The following is a 25,185-nucleotide window of genomic DNA, read 5'->3' as shown; positions in this document are numbered from 1 at the left end:
CAAGTTGATGAGCAAAACCCATCAAGCACTTTGTTAAGTACAGGAGACACAATGTGCAACTTCCATACTACATAAGCCCTCTATAAGCCAAAAGGATACATAAAAAATTTCTTCTTGAAATAACAATAAAAATAAAGAGCATTTTCCCACCTCAGCTTTGCTCCAAACTAGTTTAAGGAACCACATATTTAATCACACCAAATAATTTATTTAGGGCAAAACAATAATTAGCCATTACTTTGAACTAAGAACTACTTGGATGTGGTCAAAATACTAATTCCACATTACACAGCAGGAATTTCATGTTATCCACATGGTGTAGGTTACATGTTTTAACCTGTAGCCTTTGAAAATGTGAATGAACAATCATTTCAAGGCTTTGAGTGTATAAGCCAATTAAAAAGGTTAAAAACACAAACTGCACCAAGCCACATCTCCTTGGGTTTTTGTTGTTTTGTTCTAAGATCAGTTTATTCTCTCAACACAGCACAGTTCAGACAACACCCACAGAACACAGCTCATTAGCTTAATCAGGAGTCATCTTCAGGTTTTGCTCTCAGACAGTATGTAAACATCATGAAGCTCAGCTACCCTTTAACCTCCTCAGCTGCACTTCTGAAGGAGTTTTCTGCAATTGAGAAAGAAAATTTGCAACCTCAATGCTCCGGATTGCAACTTTTTGAGTAGAGGTTTCTCATATGCTGGCACCCAAATCCTGTGTGAACACCTGTGCAGGATGGCAGAGAGGCCACAGAATTTGTTCTTCCATTCCATGCCTGGCATCCCATTCCTTTGAGAACTCAATACAGTGAATAAAATTGGATTCTTAAGAGCCAGGTAAAAGGACCAGATTAGGCAGGTACAAGAGTATGGCATTTACCACCATTCCAGCCATACTCTCACCTTGGGCTTCCCAACTCCAAAAAAGATGCTCAATATAAACTTCTGAAAAACAAGCACTCATTGACTTGCCCTGATATTTGTATTGATCATCTAAATATCCAGTCTCTTTCTGAACCCTGATAAATTCCTGACCTTGACAGTTGTCTGATGGAAAAAGCAATGGGATTCATTATGCTGCCTGAAAATGTATTTTCTTTTATCAGTTTTTAATTTGCCACCTTTCAGCTTCATTACACACTTTTGTTCTCGCATTGCACAGGCATGGAAAACAACAGCACCCAAACAACTCCTCCAAACTATTCATTCACTGGGCTCTGTGCTTTCAATGTGTCAACTCTTATTCAACTACTGTTTAAGGTAATTAAAAATCCAGTCTTCATGGTTTTCCACCATAACTGCTTCCCTGGACATCCCCACTCATATCACCCCTGTCTGACTGCTGCTCCCATCCTGCAGCATCCTCAGCTGTGGTGGTTGATGAGATACGGATGAAGAGAAACAGTGAAGATGCACTGCAAGTCACTGGTCCCTTCCCCACCCTCACCCAGCTCCTGGCTGGCTGAAGATCTCATGATCCTGACATCTCCTTCCCCCCAAACTCTTCCATGTACAATTAACCCACAGACCCCACTCCAGCAGCACGTCCCTGTGAGGACCCCGACTGCTCTCAGTGCCAGCTACTTAGGTTGGCAAACACCTTCTGCTCAACAGCTCCTGAGGGCTTGACCCACTGTCAGAGAAGGAGGACAAGGTACTCTCCCAAAAGCTGCTGAGCCAGGCGATGGCAAAAGCCCAGCAGCAGGCAATAACCTCCTCAACCACACTAGCAGAGACTAGAAGAAAATGAATGTCTACACCTAAGAACCAACCTTGTAACAACAGCCACACCCCCCCCCCAGATTTCCTCAAATTTTAAACCTTCAGAAATTAAATTATTACCTTAAAATAGTCTACAGCTTGGTAGACCTAACACTAATATTAGCTGCTGTTCAGTGAACACCTTCCTTTACAGTCACCAGAGTGCTCATTAATTCATGCAGACAAAAGGACATTCCTCTCTTTGTTCTCCCTCCACTGCCTCTGCAATATTAAGTCAACAAAATCTTTCCTCAAAACTGCACTGACATCCAGAATGTTATGCTCAAACCATTACACAAAACGTGAAGCACAGAAGTCATGCTTCATTAAAAGCAAGTGGAAAAATCAGTTTACCAGAAGAACAACATTATTTAGCAAATACATTCCTCATAACCATCTAAAGGAATGATGATTAAGATGTATAAAACCAAAACATTCATCAGTCTTTTAATTAATATTTGACCACAAAATTTTGCACCCTATTTATTTACATTTTCTTCTCAACTAAACCACACAGCAATTAAAGAGAACAGAAATCTACTTTGTTGCAAACTAAAAACCATTGGTTTATTTTCATACTTACAAACTGCCAGGTACTATAGAACATAACAAACTATTGACCCTCTGCTTCCAAGGCCAAACTTCAAAATGATTAAAATATGGTAGAATCACAAAAATTACTGTCAAAGGAAAAACATACCAGAGGGAAGAATTTTCTCCCTGCTTTGTAGCATCACAGAAAGAGCTGGGAAATAGCAATCAATGCTGAAGATGAGCTTCCATGCTGCAGAACATCCATAATGCAGAACTTTCCAGATAACTTGGAGGCCCTCAGGATGAAAGTTACCCTTCTCTACCAGAAAGACATCCAAAGGACACTCAATCAACCACTGGCAGAAATACAGAATTTTTAGTTTGCAATCAAGTTGAGTACTCAAAAAGATAAATCATTCAGATATGACTCTTGAGCTTATTGAGGGTAAGACCAGAGGAACTAAAAAAGCAGTAAATGGAAAGTTTCTGCCTCTGTCTTCCTGTGCACATTGAGGATGCTAACCAAAACCACACAAATAAAAACTCAATCAAGGCTATGCAAAAGACTTCTTGTACAAAACACCTGCCTAAAGCCCATGGAATCAGTGCAAATTTTATAGCATGTCAAATCTTTTCAACTTTTTCCCTGAATTAAATTAGTTTCTAATGACACAGTTTCTGATTAGTACTCATTTAAGTCAACAACTGGAGAAGAAGCTATTAGTTGAACACGAACAAATCAGATGGCTCCAGATACACAAAATAAAATGTGTCTATGTGAAGAAAATACCATTGCTGCATCTTTAGCTGTCTTAAGTTTCTGAACACATTCTTAATTACATCATCACATCATACCCTCTAGTGGCATTTCTGAAAGGTGCAAGCAGATGATGTACCCGCAAAACAGAGATACCTCCTAAGGACATGATGCACAAAGTCTGACAAAGGCTCCCAACCAGAGATCCAACAGAGAGCTCCATTCAGAGAAACACTCTGCCATCCATCAGGCTTCCCAAGACCAAGCTGACTCACAAGCTCTGTCACTTGGATTTCCCCCTTGCTCCAAGGCACCAGGACCCTGAGCTATGGTCATGGAGGGAGGAGAGGACAAAGCCCAGTCCACCAGTCCTGTCTGTACTCTGTCAGTGCCCTGGAAGAACGAGCAGAACAGAAAATATCTGGTAGAAATGATCTCCTAAGCCTATAAGTGTAATCCTAGGCAAAAAATTTATTACCTTTTCCTCTAGAGCAGTTTTTTACATATTTGAAGATATGTTTCTCTCTGCAGTATTTGATAGTGTAATTCTTCACTCTTTCCTCACCCCTTTCTCCAGGTGGCTAATAAATATCCATTTGTCTTCAGAAACTGAAAGGAGTCACTGCAGTATCTCACACAGAGTTATCCAGACCTGACCGCAAGGAGAGCCAGGAGTGAATGAGACAGGGATTAAGGACAAGAAATCATTTTGTAATTAAAAACTCAGGGCCAGCCACCATGAAGAAAACTGCAGGAGACTCAGAGCCACGCTAAAAATCAAAGCAGAGCAGAAATGTCAGTGGTCTAAAGCCGGCTCAGACACCAAATTTTATGAATATTCTGAATTTGCACATCCCACAAGTTATCCCATATATCTAATTTTAACACAGATCCCTAGAAACTTTGAATTGAAGGAAAAAAGCACAGAATTAATTGTCAACCCCTCTTCATTAAGCCTGAAGCATAGGGCAGATTAGGACACTTTCTCCAGGGATACAGAAAGGAAATTGTAAATGTATTTAGGTTTTCAATGTGTGGAAAAGGAAGAAAAAAATGCTGTCTGTTCAGCATGTATGAAGGATGAAGATGTGAAAAGAATAAATAGCTTGAAAACTAGGAGGCTCAGATGTTTCCTGCTCCAAAGAATAATAAAAAAACAAACAACAAAAAGTTTACACACAATTTTTAAAACTGCAGAGGAACACAGGCAAACACAGGAATTAATCTTCAGCTGAAGTTTGTGTGATTTTAAAAGAATGCACCTATTCAAGCTTCTTTATCCACAGTTTAATACTATACACACAAGAAGCAGCAGCCTAACAAATTTAACTTTTTAAAGAGAGCTCCTCCCTGCCTCCTCCTGTGGTACCAAAAGGCAAACAGCTGCTCACTTTCTGCATCACACACCCCCTGCTCACACTGGCACACTAATGGCTTTCCTGACAAGGCAAACTCTAATATTAGATATTGCTCTTATTAGCTCAGATCAGAGACTGTGCTGTGAAACCCTGCAGGTAGCACACTCTGCAGAGGTTGCTCTCTTTATTTCACAAATATGTAATTGTGTCTTTAATATCAGCCATTGAACTGATGGTACACTATCATTCTTCTCCAAGTTCAACATTTGTACAGTATGTGTGTATATATATATATATGTATTTCATACCTAAAGAATACTTTTTGCAATAAAAACACTTCAAAAGCTTAGAATTTAGGTTATTAGACAATTTAACCCACTGCTACAAACAGCAAAGGTAAAAGCAAAGCCACTCCTCCCCAGATCCAAACAACAATTTCTTTTTCACTAGCCACATGAAGAAACAGGAGCTCTTTGAGGTGGTTTTCAATTCTTAGGTTTGAATGAAGGGTGTATGATTTATACAGCTGTTATTTCTAACACCACAGGAACATGTTATAAATAACTTGGTGTCATTTCCAAGAGCTGGGTTGCTTTGCACACCAGCACAGCCCAAGAGGCATGGCATCCCACAGCAAATGCCAGCTGTGGGGAATGTTTTTCTCTGATATCTGCCCAGGCTTGGGCACATGGGTGATCTTTGCTCACAGCTGCTGGAGGAATGGCCAAAACGATGGCACTGGGGATGGGCACGGAGAGTACAAACAGGTGAGAACCTCACAGGTACAGTGGGAGGTGGGAAGTGAACCTGAGCTGGGCTTACTTCTGCATTCAACATTAATAAAATTCATGTGGGCTCTGCTGTGTCTGTCACCAGAACATTTTAAACAGCTGTGAGGCTGCTGACCAAGAAATGACAGCCTGGTTGTGCTGGGGGATAAAGCAATCATTAAGCACTTGCTCAGTCTGGACCTGGAGCTTGCTGAAAGGGGAGGACAGTTTCTCATCCCTAATGCCTACTTTCTTGCTGCTCTCCTGCTACGTTTGCCAATGGTCTGGCATGCTAATGGATATTCACAAAATTGGGTTTGTTTTCTTTTCTTCTTATCCAGGATCTTACCCACTGTTAGAACTGATTTAACTACTGTTAAATCATCTCCAGCAACATATGCCAAGTCCAGCCTTGATTTTCTTCAGGAGGTGTGGTTTTATCCCTCAGTTTCTCCTGCTTTTTCACTCACTGTGGGAACAGTTACACTGCATTTCTCCAATTTGCTTTTTAAATGGAAAAGATCACTTTCAAGATATGCAAGTTTCATATTTCCCTGCCACTTACAGATGACATTAGTCTATTCCTTGTTCACACATACTGAAACAATGCTGTCTCCTGGTGTGTTGACTTTAAAAACTAAATGCAATTGAAGCTTTCACCATGCAGCTCACAAAGAAAGATATCTACACATTATAATTTATTCCACTTCTGATCTCACCAGTTAACAAAAATAATTGAATTTAGTACCCTTCTTAATATATTCACATATTCCTTTACAGTTCCAAGTTGAATATACTCTCTGCTTTTGTCCTTGGTCTCATTTTCCAAAACTTTTATCTTTAGCTTGCCAATCCAGCACAAGCAAGAGACTCCAGTCCAAGGAAAACTGGAGCAGAGACAATTAAGACAGAAGAGAAGCAGGAGGAAAAATACAGTATAATATATGCAGAAGTAGATGTATTATGAGGACACTGTTAGAGATGTAACTTCTTCATAGAATTCTACTACTTGAAAGTATAGATATGCAGGACTACCTTTAGGTTTTTATGCTGCACTTTTTAGTAGTCAATCTTAAAGCAGATTATTATGGAAGCTGAACATCACCACCTCCATTGTACAGAACAGAAAACTGATGCCCAGCAAGATGAAGCAGTTGTGGCCATTCAGCAGCTTAAACTAACTGGACTAACACACATCTTTTCAAACCTCTGTCTGGGAATCTTCCCAATGATTCTCATTAAAAAAAAAAAGTGTTTATCAGCTACAATCCAGCACTGTTTAGGATGGAATGCTGCCATTGTGCAACCACTTCTGAGTCACAGCAGAGAAGAGCAGAACCAGAAAGAAACAGTAAAAAAATATTCCTGCTACACATTCTCTAAAGTCTTGACATGCTGAAGACATTAAAGATGGAGGGAGGTTTAATTCCTAACTATTTCTATGAGATAAATTATCAGTACCTACAAGAATTAACCAAAATATGGATTTTAATTGTAGGAATAAAAGAGGAACTATGAAGGTGCTGCTCCATGATTCTCCAAGATCATCCCTCTGGAGATGTAAATCAACAGTTCTACCTCTAGTCACTGATGCTTTGTCCTATGCCCCATCTGGGCAAAGGAACTCACACACAGAAACCATTCACAAGCAGAAATCTTCTCAGGTTTGTCTAGTTAGCTTCCTGCTGATTTTGTTCAGAAACTTATTTTCAAACCAGCTCCGTGCAAAGAAAACGAGCAGAACATTCAGTCCGGGAAGGAGAGAATGGAAGAGGGACCATCCACTTCAGTGGCACGTTGGATAGGCTTAGCTATGCTGTGAAACACACTGCTCATCAAGCAGAACAGCACAAGTTTTAAGTCACAAACCCAGAACTGACTTCCAGCAGAAGAAGCCAAAGACTTGCCTGTAATCTGCACTTCACACAAAGGCAAGGAAAGAAGCCACTCCTGAGCTCCCAGCCATAAAAAGCCACCCTTGAAGAAAACTGAACAGAGCAGTGTTTGCAGGCTTACTCAAGCTGCTGAATTTATATGCAGTAACAGAAGCATGTAAGGATCAAATAAAATTAATTCTGTCTAATAACAAATTAATTGTCCATGCCAACCTCTAATGTCTCCATCATCAAATGAATTTCCATGTTATTTACCCAACACAACTTCCCACGGGGAAGGAGAAAGGCAGCTGCTTAGATTAAAGAAAGAAACAAAAGTGTCTCCTAGACAAAGGATCTTTTCATTTTCTAAATGATTGCCCTAGTCCAAAATATCTCACAAGGAATTATGTCATTTTATTTTTTTAAAAAAAATTAAGATGCAAACTGCCAGATTTGATGCTATTTCATTGTCTTGGAACTGAAAGCAGTAACTTTGAGTGGTAAGGAGAGATGGACTCAAGTAGAAATAATGAAACCATTACAAGAAAAATAAATTGTCAACAGACCTAAGAAAGTGGGTTTTTTTCTCATTTTACATTCTTTGAAGTATGGATCACTCCCTCATTTATTGACAACAAGAACACTTTTAAAAGGCATATAAGTTGACAAAAACAAACCCCACTTTGCAGTAAAACTAGGCTATAAATTCTTTCAAAAGACCAGAAAAGTGACATATGCTGTCAGATTCCCACTGCTCTTATTTTACAATCTTATTCTAATGCCTCTAAAGCATCCAGAGTCATCCAGTCTGACCACACTAAAGAATACATCTCAAAATCATTATCTAATGGGCCAGTTTTTCTGGGAAATAAACAAAAGCTTTCTCTAAGCTCAATGCCAATGCTCACTCTCACTTCACAGCCTACTTCTCTGTCTTAGGAATGCCCAAGCTTAGGGAGGGAGGGAGCCAGCTCATGACAAAGAACTCATCCATTTAATCCTGGAAAAATTCTGGGAAAAGAAAGGCAAAAGAGGAGAAGACAGCCCACAGATGACTTGGAGAAACTCAGGTGTTTGACTTGATCTGCCCGAGAATTTGCTATTTTTGCTCAAGCAAGGAATGATCAAAGATACAAGAGACCTCTTAGTTTGACAGGAGTCAACATGCTTTGTCACACAGCATACAATGCTTACTTGAATGAAGTTTTAAATAGTTATTACTTGCAGAGCTGTCAGAGGATAAGGGCTCAGGAATGTCTTTCAATTGTACTGGGATATCTTCACTACCAGAGCCATCAGCAGGGCTTGCATACTGTGTTTGAACTGATCAGACTTAGAGTAGTCAAGTGTTCTCTAGATTACAGAGTGGTCCTACAAAAATTTTGACCTGAATGGCCCTGCAGCCACAGAGGAAAGCAAAAACATGTGCACAGCAAAACCACAGAGCACAGCCTGGAAGATATCTTACAAAATGAACACAATCTATCAAGTGGGGATTTAATTCCTCCTAGCTGCATGTTTCTTCTGCACAGAGAAGATTAGGAGCAACAGATTCACTCTTCCAAAGCAGAAACAAAACTTTTAGTTAAGAAACAAAGCAGATGGCCCATGTAGATTAAAGAGCAGGTAGACTGCAATGCAACAGCACACTGCTGCACACAAATCCCACAGTAATTACAGCAGCCTTATTTCACTAATGATGCTGGGCCTGTGAACTGGGACAAATTAACACAAAGACACACATGCTGGTGACTTGCAGCCCAAGGGAAGGTGATTATGATGGAGGCAGACATTTAAGGGAATCACAACAGATTAAATGCTGTGAGGGATGGGGAAGCAATACGCAGCCCCAGTGAAAATGGAATATGGGAAAGGGAGTGTGCCTCACCTGTGACAGATTTGTATGACAATTGGTGTTCTCCCTGAAGACTGTAAACTGGATCACTCAGCACACTTGTATTTCAGCATTCTTTACTGTTAGTCCACTTTCTTCTAACTTCTGTAAAGCCTGGAGATGAGAATGCCTGGCACTGGGATATATCCCCTGTTGGGCTAAGCCAGCATTACCTGCCCCGTGGGTTACTTTGGTCCAAGTGTGAACTTCCCTAACGCAAAACCACATCCATCTGTAGCATCCCCAATGACATTTCACTTCCAAAAGCTCTCATGGGGCCTGATGTCTAATGAGCACTGCCCAGCTTTGCCCAGGGCAGAGCAGAACAAGTGATGTGATATGCAGCAGGACCTCAGGGGTGCCCAGCACCCTGCCAGCCACTGAGCAAGGCAGCTCACACACTACTCTGCACACACACAGCCACGTTAAGCAAAAGCAAAGCCTGGGCTCTGCTTCGCACTCTCAGTCATGCCAGGGTGCTCCTGATTCAAGGATTACTAAATTCATGTCAGAGAGGAAGGTTTATCCAAGACAAACCCAAGACTCCCTGCTCAATCCAGCCCCTGATTTAAGGAAGAGGACACAACGTATTCCATGTTTGGAGCTGTGGAAGCTCGTATCCCATGCCAATGATTTCAGGCTGCTTAGCCTGGCAGTGGCAGCTCCTTTGCTCAGACCTCTGGGGACAGAGGTGCAGGTTGTCATGTGGGTTAATGGTTGTTATTGATACTGACTATTTCTGGGCTTCAGGACTTGGCAGGTGGTAAGAGGTTTCCTGGTCTGGACCAGTAGAGAGCAATTGATTATTATTTTGTACTTTGGATGATTTTAAACTAATGAGGGTCCTATACTTTCTTATAGCTCCCCATGCAAATGTTAATTTTTAATAAACTTTGCCCAAGTAGGATTTAAAGCTTATCTCACAAGACATATTTAGAGCAGTGCCATGGTGAAGTAATTCTGGGGGAAAAATATGTACGGCTGAAAATAGGATATTTCTGCATGCTTGCTTCAAAGTCAACCAAGAGTTTTCTGCACAGACTGACTTGTCATCAGACTAGTTGTTGCACAGCACTGGAATTATTAATTAACAGTCAAAACCTGTGCCTCTCAGGCATGCTGCAGATGAACTTCATTGTCACCACAAGTTCTGCACTGTGCACCAGTGATGCAGGAAAGCTGGAGGTAAGAGAGAGGATGGGAAGAGCAAACAGATTTTGTTTAAACTTCACAGAGCTGGAAAGGTTCATCTGATGCTAACAGGCAGCACGGTTACTGAGCAAAAGGCTTTCAGATCATCATCCTTTCTCTGATGAGGGGGTTGGGAGCTGCAACATGTTGAACGCCAGCACAGACCACAGTGCTAAAGAAGCAGGAAAGGGGAACACAGGACTTGGCTAAGATCTGACTGAAGAGGGCTTAAGAAGCTGCTGTTGCTAAAGGAAAACATAGGGATTGTTACATTATCTGTGCTCAAGAGCTTATAAGGACTTCAAAATAATGAAGCTTTATTACATGAAGAGCAGTAAGACTTCTATGTGTCGTTTTCAAAACCTGCTGAAGTCTCTTTGAATCTATAACCCCTCAAGCCTTCTGTTTTGTTCCATGAGAAGTTAATTATGGCAGAGAGTTTCAAAATGTATTAAAAGGTATCACATATCTAGGGGTTGTTTACTGAGGACAGGAAAACACATTAATGGGAAAGGTTCTGTGAGCATCTGAGCTTTCTTTGCAATGTTCACAGATGCAAGGACAGAACTTATGACCTTTTTAATATCAGAGCCACTCAGAAAGCTAACACACAGAAAGCACTTCTATTGAACCAGACCTCTTCAGAGCTTTCATTTCCTCATTTCTTAATAATCATATGCATATAAAGCTAAATGGTGGGTATCACTTCTTCCCCCACAATACTTCTATTGTCAGCACAGTGCACAGACATCTTCATGAAGGAAGAAAAAAAAGATGTTGGAGAGATCTCCCAGGCATCAGGATTTAAGGGCATGTAGTGATAGGACAAGGGGTAATAGTCTTAAGTTGGAAAAGGGCAGATTTAGCTTAGACTTTAGAAAGAAATTCTTTAGTGTGAGGGTGATGAGACAGTGGTCCAGACTGCTCAGAGAAAGTGTGGATGCTTCATCCCTGGAAGTGTTCAAGGCCAGACTAGATGGAGCTTGGAGCAACCTGGTCTAGTGAGAGGTGTCCCTGCCCATGCAAGGGGGTTGGAACAGGATGATCTTTAAGGTCTCTTCCAACTCAATCCATTCTATGATTCACCTTCTATTTCACAGCTTTCTTAGCACATCTCATTGGGAAATTAATCTTTTGACTTCAGAAAATCATTTCTTCCTGCACACAAAACATCAACAGATGGTAGTATATTGAAAAAAAAAAATGCTGCTTCTGAAATATTCATGTTGTTTACAGCTCTAGGTTGCTCCTTTGCTTTCTATCGTGAGGGACACCCAAAAATTAAAAAAAAAAAAATTTAATTTGGCACTAGGAATCTTACCGTGATGCCTGGTTTGCTCTACTTAAGTTCCAGAAATCAAACTAACATAAAATTTTTATTTTAAAAAAGCCAATGTGCTGACATCAGATTTTTTTTCTCATTATTCAAAACTATTCTTTTCATCTGTACCTCTAAAATCACCTTCTGCTCCCAATCTCCACACACATCACCAAGAATCAGAAAGTCTGAAGGAAAGGATGCAGAATGCAGGGTTTGTGACCCACAAATCAGACATACACTGACACTGGAGAATTTAAATTCTCCAGAAAGATTTATATTCTCCCAGCAGCAAAGTGACTGCTGCATTGCAACTAAGTACAGGTCTCAGAAAAGGAGTACTGCAGGAAGTAGCAAAAATATGCAGATAATACCTGAAAAACACATTTCTTCTCAATTATGTTCTTGTAAATTGCCTTGCCTGTGGAAAAATGCTCAGCCTTAATTATTCATCACTACTGACAGTAAATGCAGTCTCAAGCACATATACCCTATCAAACAATTGCTCCCTTTTGGCTGAAGTAGTCTTACTAATTTTTTTCATTTTTCTCACGTTTTGAAATTCTTGGTCAAAACCCAAATTCTTCCCCCTACTCTTCCCTCTTTGCAGCCACCCAGAAAATGACTTTGTTTTTTTCTAAGCAGCATCAGTCCCAATCAACAACAGCAGAGTTGATGTTCTAACCCTTGCCTGGATAGCACTTCTGCACCATGTGAATTTACAAATTTGGGGGGGATTTGGCTCAACTCTACTCCTGGTAACTAGACCTTTCCAAAGGGATATCTCTGCTCCCTTCTTAGCAGTAGCTCCAAACTGAATTATTTAGTAAGACAGAATGTACCTCATGATGTGGCTCCAATATAGTCTCAAACTAGACCAACTGTTTTGGCTGAATGAAGAGACCATTTGTTAGATACCAAAAAGGTCTGGATCTTTTTCTATAACAATATAGCACAGAAAAAAAAATCCTTTCAGCATGTGGCAAGACACAAGTGAAGAATTCCGTGTGATACACAAAATAAAAACCTCACTCATACAAAGTACAACATTGTTGAAAAGGGTAAAAAAGTGCATATGTTATCTCTAGATACACACATTTTATCACTGTTAGAAAAAGCTTGAAAGTAGTTCTCAGCTTGCTTTTGTTAAATGTTTTCATAGTTGCCCAAAACCAACTTAGCACACACAAAAATCCCCAGGATTCTTACCATTTGTGCAAGAGACATGAGCTTTAAAAATTCAAATACTTTTTTTTTCCTTTTTTTTTTTTTTTTTTTTAATATTGGCTCTCTTTTCCATTAGTCAGAGCTCACCAGAGCTGTGTTGTGCTGTTGTGTTGGCCCTGCCAGGGACAGCCAGCCCAGGCAAGGATCATGCAAACTGTTCCACACATGGCTCCTCTCTTTTGGAATACCACACATCCATCTCCCATCTTCAATAAATTCTGAGTGTTCAGCATCTCTTCTGCTGGCAACTGTATCCTATTCCCCCAGCCACAATTAGCAATAGGATTTAGTCAGCAAAGATACCAAAACAATATTGGTTTCCTCTGCTACGAGGAACCAAGTACAAGACTCTGAATTATTCAGACCTCCCCAGGCCTGGGTAGCAAGCCTTTAGCTGGATCTAGACACCAGGGACAGCATTTTCCCTGGTGTAGCTCAGATGACGTTAGCAGAACCACAACAGGGAGAAATTCAGCCTTAGGCTTATTGCACAGCAGCATTTCATCTTGGTCAGCCCCACCAGGCTTGCTAAGGAGAGGATTTGGAATATCAAGTACAAGAAAAAAACCTCAAACACCAAAATCCCAGCACATCTCTCACTTGACATCCCTTTCACAGCATCTGTTTAGAAAACTGCGCTAAGGAGTCGTAAGCATGCAGGGGATCACTTGTGATTTTTCAGTGTGGATGACCTTCTCCACCTGCCTGCAACTGTCTCCTAAAGGTATTTCCCTCTCCCTCATCCTTAACACTTTCACAAAATGTCACATTGATTTTCAAGGCCAAAGAAGAGCCATCTGACATCTTCGGATAAGACCATCACGTGTTCTGCTAGGAAACCCACCAAATATTAAAGTGAAAAGACTAATGCCAAATAGATGTTTCACAAAGGTCACATGAAACACAAGAACTCTGGCCTCAGTGGCAGCCCATGGTAAGTGCAGGTCTCATTTTGCTAAGCTAGTCACTTCTTATTTCATTTGCACATTGGGGAACAAAAAGCTGCAGGAAACAAATCTATCTTCAACTGCTCTTGGTCCTTAAAAGCTTAATTACCTTCAGTATCCTCAAACTATGTGGACTGCCAGCAGCTGAAAAAACCTCTTTACCTATGTTCAACAATACAGATGTTTTTGATGGTTTTGTTGAAAAATGAAGACAGGATTCTCATTTTCCTAAAGCATTAAACTCCCTCTTGAAACATAACCTGGGATCAATTTTATTTCATCTGTTATGCAGCAGATTTACTAAAGTGTTAAAATGAAAGATATTGAAAAACTACACAAGAAAATAATCCTCTGAAATAATGTGAAAATAAGATGGGCAAATAATAATGTAACTGGAGCAGAAAACAATTGCATTCACCCTTTGTTTGCTTGTGCTCCAAGCACCTACTCTGCTTAATCCTCCCATGAGGAGGCAACAGTAGACAGACCACACCACACTCTCTGCTCCTGGGTTAGTATTCCTAGAAAAACCACCACTCATTACTCCTGCAGAAAAGAAGCTTCCTCTTTAGAACAAGGCAGACAAAAAAAAAAAAAATACTTAAATCTGTCTATTTATAAAACTGCTTAAGATACTATAGTGAACAAAGTATTAAATTATGCAGTGTGAGATGTAATAGAGTGAATTATATTCAGTAAGATCACACTCTTCTGAAAATATGCAGAAAGCACTGCTGCTGACTTTCAGTTGTCAAACTAAACACACACACATATATTGCTCATCTCATTTTCTACTGTTTCCATGTGTGATAACATGCCCAGTGCTGACACTTCTCCTGTTCTCCCTGGCAGACCCTACATTAGCATGTAAATAGCTGGCAGATAGGAGGAAATGAAAGCAAGGAAGAGCTTTTTAATTAACGTTAATCCTCTGAAAATCCATACAGCAATCTGTTCTGACAGTTTTCTACACGGGATCTTCTTAGGAGGTCCCTAAGTGCTGCCTGCGGATCACTGCCAGGCTAGAGAGGAGACACTTTTGGAGACAATATTTAGATGTTTTCTGCTATTAAATGATGACTGGTGACTGCCATCTGGCATTACCAAAGCTGTCATTAGTCCAACTCTGGATGGAAAACAAAGAGATGTCATAAGCAAGATGATAACACACTTCACACCCATCTGACAGCCAGGCCCCCACGCCTGGGCTAAGCGTGCCAGAGCTCACACGCTGAGCAGCCTCCTCCAGTTTCCAATGCTATACATGCTATACAGCTGTAACCCCCTGGCCCACGTTTTCTCAGCCTGTAGTAAACAGAAAATCTTTGAGGTTGAAGAGCAAAGCAATTTTGTTGTAAGAAATCTCGAGGCAACAGCTCTAGAGTAGCGCAAGGTCCTTCAAAGCTTGAACAGCAAAAAGGCTCAGAGATGTAAAGGTGTAAGCTGAACTCATTCCTCTGTGATTTCCACTTTCCAAATGGAATAGATGTTCTTCATAATCCTCCATTACAGGAAATCTCAAATTTTGGTAGGAGAAAAAAAGGAAAAAAAAAAATCTAAGGCTAACTGGAAGGAGATGCAGTGCCACAGTCTTTGGTTGTCAACAGAGGGTTGTCAAGTAACTCTGACCTAGCAGGTTAGATTTAGTTCTAGAAGTGGCATCCTGCTGCTTGATGAGAGCCAGTAGATATCTCACAGAAAGGTCACTGCTACAGCCATGCCTTCGAGTGACCACTTTGAGACCATTTACTGACCTATAAACTTCCCTGAAGAGCTGAACAAAAATCCAGTTCCCTGCAGAGTGACCAGGAGCAGCTAAGAGCACAGAGCAGCCAGAAATGCAGCTCTCAGTCCCCTGGGTTTCTTCAGAGCTGAAGGAGGGAAGAACAGATCTGAGCATCCAAATAAATTTGGGAAAGCCCTGGCTATAGTACAAAGCTACCTATACACAGAGCCCAGAGAGCAGCCAGCTCCCTTGCTAAGACTTCAAAACCAATGCAAGAGCAACAGGCAGTGATGCAAAAATAAGAACCCTGAAATCCTACCTGATGAGGTAATACAGAAGTCAAGTAAGGGCAAAAAACAAAAAAAGAGGACAAAGTATAAGGTGGGCAAATCTCCAGCTTTTCTAATAATTTAATGCAGGAATGGGTCTGCTAAGTCCAAGTCAGAGGCCAAAGGTCTATCAGGAAGGTCCAAGGTATAAAGTTCAACCTGCCACACAGGCTCCCTCATCCTTTTCAGCCTAGTTCCCCAAAATATTTATGGAGATATTTTAACAAACATAAATCAAAATAATGTAAATAATAAATAAAAAACTAACTTGCCACCATTATCAGAGGATTCGAAGAATAAAGACACAGGAGTAAGAAAGAGGTGCCTAGAGCAGACATACCATTAAGCAATGAAAATCTGTTACACAGCATCAACCTACAACTATCTACAGATCTGCTTCCCCAAGCTCATCAACTGGATTTCCCATTCCTATAATTGTGTTCTTCTGACAGTTGAACCACACTAAGTGTACAGACTGTATGTCATGACAATTCCCCCTCCTAATTTTTTTTTAATGCTGTACTATCAAGAGTAGACACTACACTTTATTTATCGTATCACATTTCAGTGCTAGAAGATTCAGAAAATAACCAGCTTGGCAACTTCAAAAAACTTGGTTACTGATAATGCTCAGAAGAGTCTATGCTTTTATGAATATGTAAGCATGAATTTCAATAAAATGACCTTTAACACAGCAGATTCCAACTGAAGGAAATCTCTCCTGGCACATAAATTACTCACAATGAAAGTGTTCCTTCTAAGATTTACCTAACACAGAGGAGTCCTTACACATACTGATCACTAATCTCTTTAAACTATGCACCACTTCCCACAGCTTTAAGAAATCATGTTCTAATCTGATCTAAATTTTCCATTAGAGAGAAACATCATAAAAAGTGCACTTAACAGTTATGAAGACAAATAAAACATGAAATTGGAATAAGTTCATAACTCTAAGTATGATTTGTTAAAAGATTGCATTCTGACCATCTGGGAGGAATGCCTGGCACTGAATAGTATCTGAACTATGGCCTTCAGCTTATCTGAAAGTTGATTGCTACATTTTCAATGGGCAGTTTCTTTTAAAAAATAAAATGCAATAAGTTTTAAAAAATAACAAGAAGGTGAAAAAATCCACGAAGTAATACCCCAGATAAGGTATATCAGATATGAAATCTCAATCTGATCATAGAGAACAAGACTATCTCACCCTACATGCTGCCCACAGGTGCACATTTTAGCAGACTGATTTATTTTCAAGATAGACAGGAGTGACAGCAACTGCAATCCAGTTATACTTTTCTTTGCCTGGGAACACAGTGATTTGTTTACTCGTTGCAACAGTGCTAAATCTCCTGAGATATTCAGGCACTCGTACAGGGAGAAGACAAGGAACATTTCAGAAATTGCTAGTTGCAATACATGAACTTGCAAGAGTATCTCAAATCTTTATTTGAAAGAAAATAAACCTACCAATCCCCACAGATGATTTTCTTTACCAGTTTCATAAAGATGAAAACAAAAACAAATATCAAAACATTAAATGTGGTGAGGCTTGTGTAAAGTAAGGAAAGGTTATGTAAATCTAAAACATAATGGAGAATTACAAGTAAAAGCCAAAACAATAATAAACATTTGTATTTTAAAGGTAGACAACTTTCAACACAATGAAAACTGAAAATCCCAAAACAGAGATGGACAGCTGCATACACAGTGCAATTCTGTAAGTCAGTCAGAAGTCAGGAGAGGTGACTCTGACCCACTCAAGGTACAGACTCTGAAAAGAATGAACACAGCGAGTCTGCTGTATTTTTACCAGAGAACTTTGTCAGAGGCAACCAAACACTTCAAGAAATTAAGCTGCACTAAAGAGAAGATATAATAATCTCAAAGCTAGATAGATATTCACCCAAGACCAATATAACAAAGGTGTTAACAGACAAAAGGAATAAAATGATTTATCATTAAAAATGGCTATTGTATTGGAGATACTAGACAGCAGACATGCTTCTATCTGTTCTGAAAGAGGAGATAAGGTTCTGGGAAATGAGTCACTGGCAAGGAAGTTTCACCTGAACATTAAGAAAACTATGAGAAGGTTCAGAATTACAAAGCAACTTTTTTGGTTGAGTGTAACAAGATAAAATACAGACAGATAAGCATAATCTTCTGTTAAAGTAATTTAAACTGAGCTAGCTAACAATTCTCTAAAAGAACTCACAGGAGAGTGAACCAGTGAATGCAGGGCTTTGAAAGTCTATATAAATGACTGAGCATTCCTCAGTTTTAATCATTATGTGAGAGTCAAATACCTGGTGGTGGAAGCTGGCTACAGGAGGAGCAAACTATTCCTCCTTACCATGGAAAGCAATCAGCAGCAGGCTGCACTGGGGATTAGAGCCAGAAGTTTCATTCAGTATACTTATTAGTGTAGAAAAACAGGGGCAAATAGCAAGATGTGTGCTGACAACATAAAATATTAATGTTAGCAGAGACTAGAGACAAGGCTAAGGCATTCTGGAGCTCCTAAAAAATAGTAATGAGGGAAGAGCAAAGGCTTATAAGCAGACTGAGCACATACAAATGCAAGTTAATGCAAAGTGGAAGGAAAAATATATTAGATTTCACGCCGTGTGCACTCATAGCAGCTTTTAAACCACAGTCTCCTAAGCATTTGATTTGGATGCTTCTTTGGAGCTATGACATCCCTATGGACATGCCAGCTAGACAAGGCCTGCAGAGAGGAGGGAAAGGATTCCAGCCTGTGCCTACAAACCAGGTAACAAGCTCCACAAACAAAATCATTTCAGCAACACAGCTGCAGGAGCAAATTAGATCTGTGCTCCAGGTTCTCCAAAATTATACTAAATGCTGCCAGCATATGACAAGAATCAGCTTCTGTAGAAAAATCAGTGAAATGCTGGAACACAGTGGATCAGGCAGTGTCAGGACTTACATACACACATGGTACTGCAAAGGATTTGCTACCTGGAAGAAGGTCACTGCCCCACATGGACACAGAAAACTGTAGGCTGCATTGTGAGACTCCATAAAAACACATATTCCCAGTAAGAAATGTAACAAAGTTTTACCAGCTCTTCCACAGAACTTCTCTTTGACTTGGGCTCAGGTCTGTAGTCCTTTCATTTGAGTGTCTTGGTTCCAGATTCTCCTTTATAGCCTAGATAAGAGTGCTTCTCTGTCTCACAGGAATGACAGAAGGAAAAATACAACTCTAAATATTGACTACTGCTAAAATATGAGTGGCAGTGCCATTCAGGTTCCCAAAATAGACTGTATTTAACCTTCATTAGTTGCTAATAGCTCTCATAAGTCTACCAATCATTGATATACAGATATTTATAACACATTTAAATCCAGATCAAGTCCCAAGACAAAAAGGAAGAAGGACAGCCAATGTAACAAGATTCCTCCCCCCAGAGTTTCTTATCTCTACATCTTGAGGGGGAAAAAATTGCAAGGAAAAAGAACTCATTGGTCTGGATGAATAAACCTTGTATGTCCCAGAGCTCTCCCTGGGGAAAGCAGTAATCTTGCTTGTTACAACTGAACAACATAGCAAAATGAGAAGATACCATTTCTCTTAAGTTGTATTTGTATGACGAATTTACTTTGAATATGCTAAAAGAAAGCCTAATAAAATTAAAATTCTATTACAAATCAAAACTCATTGGACATCCATTCATACACATGGAGGCATAACCACAATCCACATGCAGAACCACAGTCAAGGAGGAAAAGCTTGCAGGTTCTATCAGCTGAAGAGTGTCCAAAACACAGCAAATTTTCCATAAAGCAAACAAAGTATGACCCCACCTTCTCAGAAAGGTGGTTTTGGCAAGACATAGATTGAGAGGAGTCAACTTCAGCTGGTCCCACACATTGTTCCTAATGCCAGGGAGTGAACTCTAACAGAGAACATGACTCAAGATGCAGAGGATCTTCAGAACCAGAGAACTCACTAAGCCATGTCCATGCAGGAAGATAAGGTTTATTACTTCTACCTGTATTTGTTTCATTTGTTATCTGAAGGAAAACATCAGATTTAGAACATATGTTTCACAACCTTCAGCTTGCATAGATCTCTAGAGACCTAAACTACAAACTTGGCTATTATTTACAGATGTTCAGCATCCTATTTAGGATATCTTCATAGGATTCAGTGATTCTCTTTTTTCTTCTCTTTTATGCTAGTCAAAAGCCAATATTAGAATGCAAAGGCTACAACCATAGCCTGGGGTTAACACCACACATGACAAATTCATGTGCATAGATATTACATAAGAAACCCGTTGGCCAGCACAAAAGGAGGGCAGGTTAAATAGCTCTCGGGTTTTTTAATGATTTCTGTGGTAGAAAAGATTTTATTTAAATCCTTCAAAGCGTGACAAGCATTCTCCTCTACAAACAACTCACTGAGCTACCCGTGAACTGTCCCTCAGTGACAGTCACACCACAGGGAGAAAACACAAGGACAAGCAGAATCAGAGACTCCACATCTCTTGCAGCTCAAACATTCCAAGAAGAAATGGCTACAAAACTAAGTGATGCTTTTCTGCTAGGGAGCAGAGAGGATTATTTAGAAGCATATAAAAGGAGGCAGCACTCCTGCAGAAGGCAATCAGATTACCAGGGCTGCTCTGCACAGCTGTGCCTGGGTGGGAAACTGAGGCACAGCAGGAGGAATGTGCAGCTAGGGATGTTCCCCACTGTTTAGGGAGGACAAGTAATGAATGGCTCTGAGAAAACAGAGCTTTGTGGCTTTAAGCTGGGAGGGAAAGGGGAAAAACAGATGAGTTGCTTGGTATTATGCCAGAAGCAAACAGAGGTGCCAAAATTTACTTTAAGAGACTAGCAGAGGGAACAAGAGGGAGGAGAGAAACTTCCAAGGCACCCTTCAAGCATGGTGGTGGCCTGGATGGGGGCTCTGGTCCCTGCAGGCTGAGCCCCCTCAGGCTTTTGTGTAGAATGGGTAAGAGGGGAGAAGGGTGATGGGTCAGGGTTACAGTGGGTTAAAACAGAGTGGGAGAGACGTTGCTGGAGTAAGCACTGCCACTTGTTCATGTTCACTCATGCAAAAGGTCAAAAATTATCTTGTAGTGTTGTTTTTCTTTTAAAAAAACAACTTAGAGTGGTTCACAAACATTTTTTCCCCCAGCAACAAACTCTAATGTATGCTATCTTAATAAACATCTTCACGTTAGAGAGGGATAAAAGGCATTTTGTTCTGATTTCATCAGATTTCCTGAAATTGCTTTTTTCTTCCTACCTTTTTTTTCATGCCATTCAGTTGTGGTGACCCTCACAGAAGGATAATGCAATAATACTTCTGACAAGGTCAGCTTTCCAATAACTTTGCAGATGGCATTTCCCAATGACAAAACAAGCACAGCTTTTCTTCTTTTGTAATTAATATAATAGAAATGTCAGCCTGGAAAGTTGGTCTCCAAAGGTAGTATGTAATCAACAGAAAATTAATTTTTTCCAAGCTAGAAAGTGTTTCCTTATCTGTAAAGCTGAGAATACATTTATACAGTAGAACCACTGTTAAAAGAGCAAAATATAAAATTTCTGAAGCTTATGTATGTGTCTGAAAAGCCAGCGACTAGGGAGAAGAAATGTTAAACTGCTTAAATTGCTAAATCAGCCATCAGATCATTTTGAGAACTGCACATTCATTTTGCAGATTCATTTTGCACATGCCCTGTATCTGCACAGAGCTCTGTGCTGTGTGAACACACCTAAAGAAACACTACTTCACATCCATGCTTCTCTTTAACATAATCATGTGTTTAATGCAGAGAATTAGCCTTTTCAGCTTCTCTCCCACCTATGTAACCAAAAGCCAACAGTTACTTCTTGGTCCTGGACTTACCAGTAACTGGTGTGTCTCCCATCTGAGGTGCAGAAAAACTGGGGCAAGAGCAAGGACTCTTCCAACTGCTTTTCCCAGTGGAAGGCAGACCCTGCTGCTCAAAGAAAGAAAGGAAATAATCTCATCTCCCTAAAAGAGACATGGCACAAGGAGGGACATGCAGGCATTCTCCCACACAGGCTGAGCCCCTGGGGCTTTGGGCTCAATGGATTCAATCTACCTCAACCCAACCCCACGTGCTATTCAGTCAGGTACAAAGGTCTACCCAGGATCTGCTGCTTGTTGCAGTCTTTCCTTCAAATGCACAAAAGGACAAAGAGCCTCTAGTCCTGTCATCCAATTCTTTCCATATTTAGTTTTTACAGCTCCTTCCAGGTACTCAGGATAAACAAATATGAGCTTCAGAGTGCCATCAGCAGGGAGGGGAAAACTGAACAGAGGATTCTACTCTTACATCTTGGGTGGAGCAAAAGGGGTGGGAAGGAAGAGCATTCAGCTGCAGCAAAACAACTGGGCAAACAAGCCCAGTTACAGCATGGGCTGTCACAGCAAAGCAGCAGAATGCTAATTATTCTGTGAAAAATATTTGCCATCAATGTCAAACCCAGCCCTCCAGGTGTTCGCAAACACTGGTGTTTCCTCCACCCAAACACTTGCTGAAAAATCATCAGTTTAAAAAATGCTTTCTCCTTCAACTCCTTTCACTTCAACCACTTCATCTCAATGCCTTACACACAGTCTTAGATAGTAACAGACAACTAAACAGGGGGGGAGTCTCCATTTCCCCCCAGTATTGCACACAGGAGCAAGTCCCTGGGATGCACTTGAGGAAACGCAAACCTCAGTTCCTATGGACCCAAGAGAGCAGCAAGCAAAGTGACACCTTTCCTGGAATCCTTAGATAATTATTTTTCTTCACTACCCAAAGAAAGTAAGGAGATGTAGACACAACTACAGACAGACATATTTAACAATTGCTCTGTCTCTGCTTCCCTACACTTAAAAAGTAGCTTGGACACCCCATAAAGTTGTAGAATCTTCCTACATACAACCTCTGCAAATCCTAAGACTCTTCATAAAAATAGTTCCTCTCCTGCCAGGAAGGAAATTAAACATCATCTGGATGTAAAAAGTGCTACCTTGTTTTCCTGTCTCATGTTCACACTTTGTCTATAAATCCCCTTCCAAATTCCTTACTCAAAAAAAGGCAGTGATATTTCTGTAGAAATCCTGAGGCTCTGGATTCATAGAGAGAAAATTAAGCTTTAGTTCCTTTACTGTCCCAAATTGCTTCTACCTCAACAGGAAAATTTTATGGTTAATGGTGTTCCACAGTGCTTGGCCTAAATGTTCCCATCCAACACAAAAAAAGTAGCAGATGTCATTTACATTGAGAAACTGGTAATGTAATGATTTCATTCATGACCTGAAACTAGACCACATCTTCAAATTTCCTGTAGCTGATACTAAATAATGTTGTCTCTATCTGAAATGCTACCCAAGCAAATGTGCTTACAAAATAGGGAACATTTCATTTCTCCTCAACACAACAAAATCACGGGTCAAAGACCATTTCCATAACACTTTGAAAAAACTTATTTGACTTCTATATATTCATCAATTTAAGTAATGCTTGACCTGAGATGTTGTGAAAATGCATTGAACAAAATTGTTAGTACTACATGATATTGTGCCAGGAGCAATCCAAAACTTTAATTCTCCAGCCAGTTCTTCAGTTTTACATAGATTTTGGGTCTTCATTTGAAAGGATGCTCTGAGTGACTGGTGTCTGAGTAGTGCAGCTGTTCTTACCAGAGGCTCCCATCACATGTTGAAATAATCTACTGTGCAATTACTTAATTATCTCTCTTTCCTATCCTTTTAAAAAAATCCACTGCAATTCAACTTGAAGCAAACCCAGTTAATCCAGTTTTATGGCTCAGAATTAAAACAGAGACAAGTCAGAGACTCAAAGCTGCAGTTCTTGTGGCAAAACCACCATTTGAAGAGGCACAGATAATAACGCCCTGAAACCATAAGTATTTGAGGAACAAAAGAATGCAAAAAAACCCTTTTTGTGCAGCTTATCCTAACTATTTCAGTTTGCTGTTCAGAAACCCTAAGTCCCTCCTGCTGTCCCTGGGTTCTGTCCAAGCCCATGCTGAGCTTCCTCACCCAGCCACCTCTTGCTGTTTGCCTTTCCCTTGCTTGCAAGGTCCAGTAGTGAGGTTTTGTTCTGCCAAACTTCCATTACCAAAAACTCCCTCACTCCACCCATCCATCTTCCTGCTTGCTCCTCTGCCACATCTGCTTGACCACCCTTCATAATTGAGGGCTGAGAAGCTAAGGAACAAATGTTATAGCACATGTACCAAGAGAACTATAACTTTGAATTACTTGACCTGGGTGAGTTTAAATTCTCAGCCATAACATTGGATTAACCTAATTTCTTTTTATTGAATACTTTACCTTTAGAAGTCCTACAGTCCAGTCTCTCAAAGAAATATGAGAACTGAAGGTCAAATAAATTATTTTCAGAATACATTTCTAATTTTCGTAATCTAGCCTCTTAGCATTGACCATTAATATCTAGTGGTGGTAGGGCAAAGCAGAATCCAGACAGTATTCTGGGGAAAAAAGATCTTATTTCTATAGCCCTTCAAAAATACCTCTTATATAACACAAAACTTTTAACCTTGCTGCATATTCTGAATTGTTCTAAAATGTAAAAAGACTCTCTAAACACTTTGCTTAAATAGAAATTGTCAGACACAACATCAATAAGAACACAGAAGCTGTCCTTGTGCCTCCACCTCTAAAATATCAGATCCAGAGATAATAATGAACACTGTATTTTTATCATTACAATGTTTACCAGATACATAAAAAGGCACAGAAAGAATTACACAGAACTGATTCCCCCAAAAATGCTAAGATAATTTTTCTGAGCTCTTTCATGCTTCTATAAGGGAAAAGGAATCAAGGTCCACAAGTCAATTCATCTTCTGCCTCCAGGCTGGTCATTTGAAGCCAATGTTCACTATTTCCAAGCTGAAAGCCCTCAGGTGACTCAGCTCTACTCTAACAAAGCAAATCACCTTCAACCCTCTGTGGGACAAACTCCTGTAGGTATCCAGACAGGTACACAAAAAGGTAGAATATCCAAAGTCAGGGAAAAGGCAAATTTATCCACTAATTATGAAGAATTAAAGCAATGGCAGATGAAGAGCAAAAGATCTCACTGGAAAAGATCCAGTGGGAAGCAAGAAGGGAAGTGCAGACCATGCTCCCAAACATCTGCAGTGCACACAAACAGGGAGCAAATTTATCTCAGATCCAGAGATCCCTTCAATAGATACAGACTGACAAGTGAGAAACTAAGGGAACTCTTATGCTTTGAAAGCAGGATATGGAAGTGAGGACTCAGCACCTCTGCTACTTTTCTTCATTGGAGAAAACGTGTGGAGTAAACCTAAAAATCAGGCAGTGTGAAAACCCAGCACTGGGTCTGGGAGCCTGGGCCAGAAAACACCTATTTCTCCTGTCTTTCAGAAATCTGCAACTCTCAGCTGAGAAACACTGCTGTTTTCTGGTTTAATT

The 25,185-nt window shown here is 40.2% G+C and overlaps 1 protein-coding gene across 2 annotated transcripts in view; it reads right to left on the bottom strand.

Annotated features, from left to right (window-relative positions):
• MAD1L1 (mitotic arrest deficient 1 like 1) overlaps positions 1-25,185 on the bottom strand; it is a 339,536-nt gene that overhangs the window by 209,151 nt on the left and 105,200 nt on the right. The gene's annotated exons all lie outside the window — the stretch shown is intronic.

Source organism: Calypte anna, chromosome 14, assembly GCF_003957555.1.
Source record: "Calypte anna isolate BGI_N300 chromosome 14, bCalAnn1_v1.p, whole genome shotgun sequence".
Lineage (NCBI taxonomy): Eukaryota > Metazoa > Chordata > Aves > Apodiformes > Trochilidae > Calypte > Calypte anna.
This window is presented reverse-complemented; position numbering and strand designations above follow the sequence as displayed.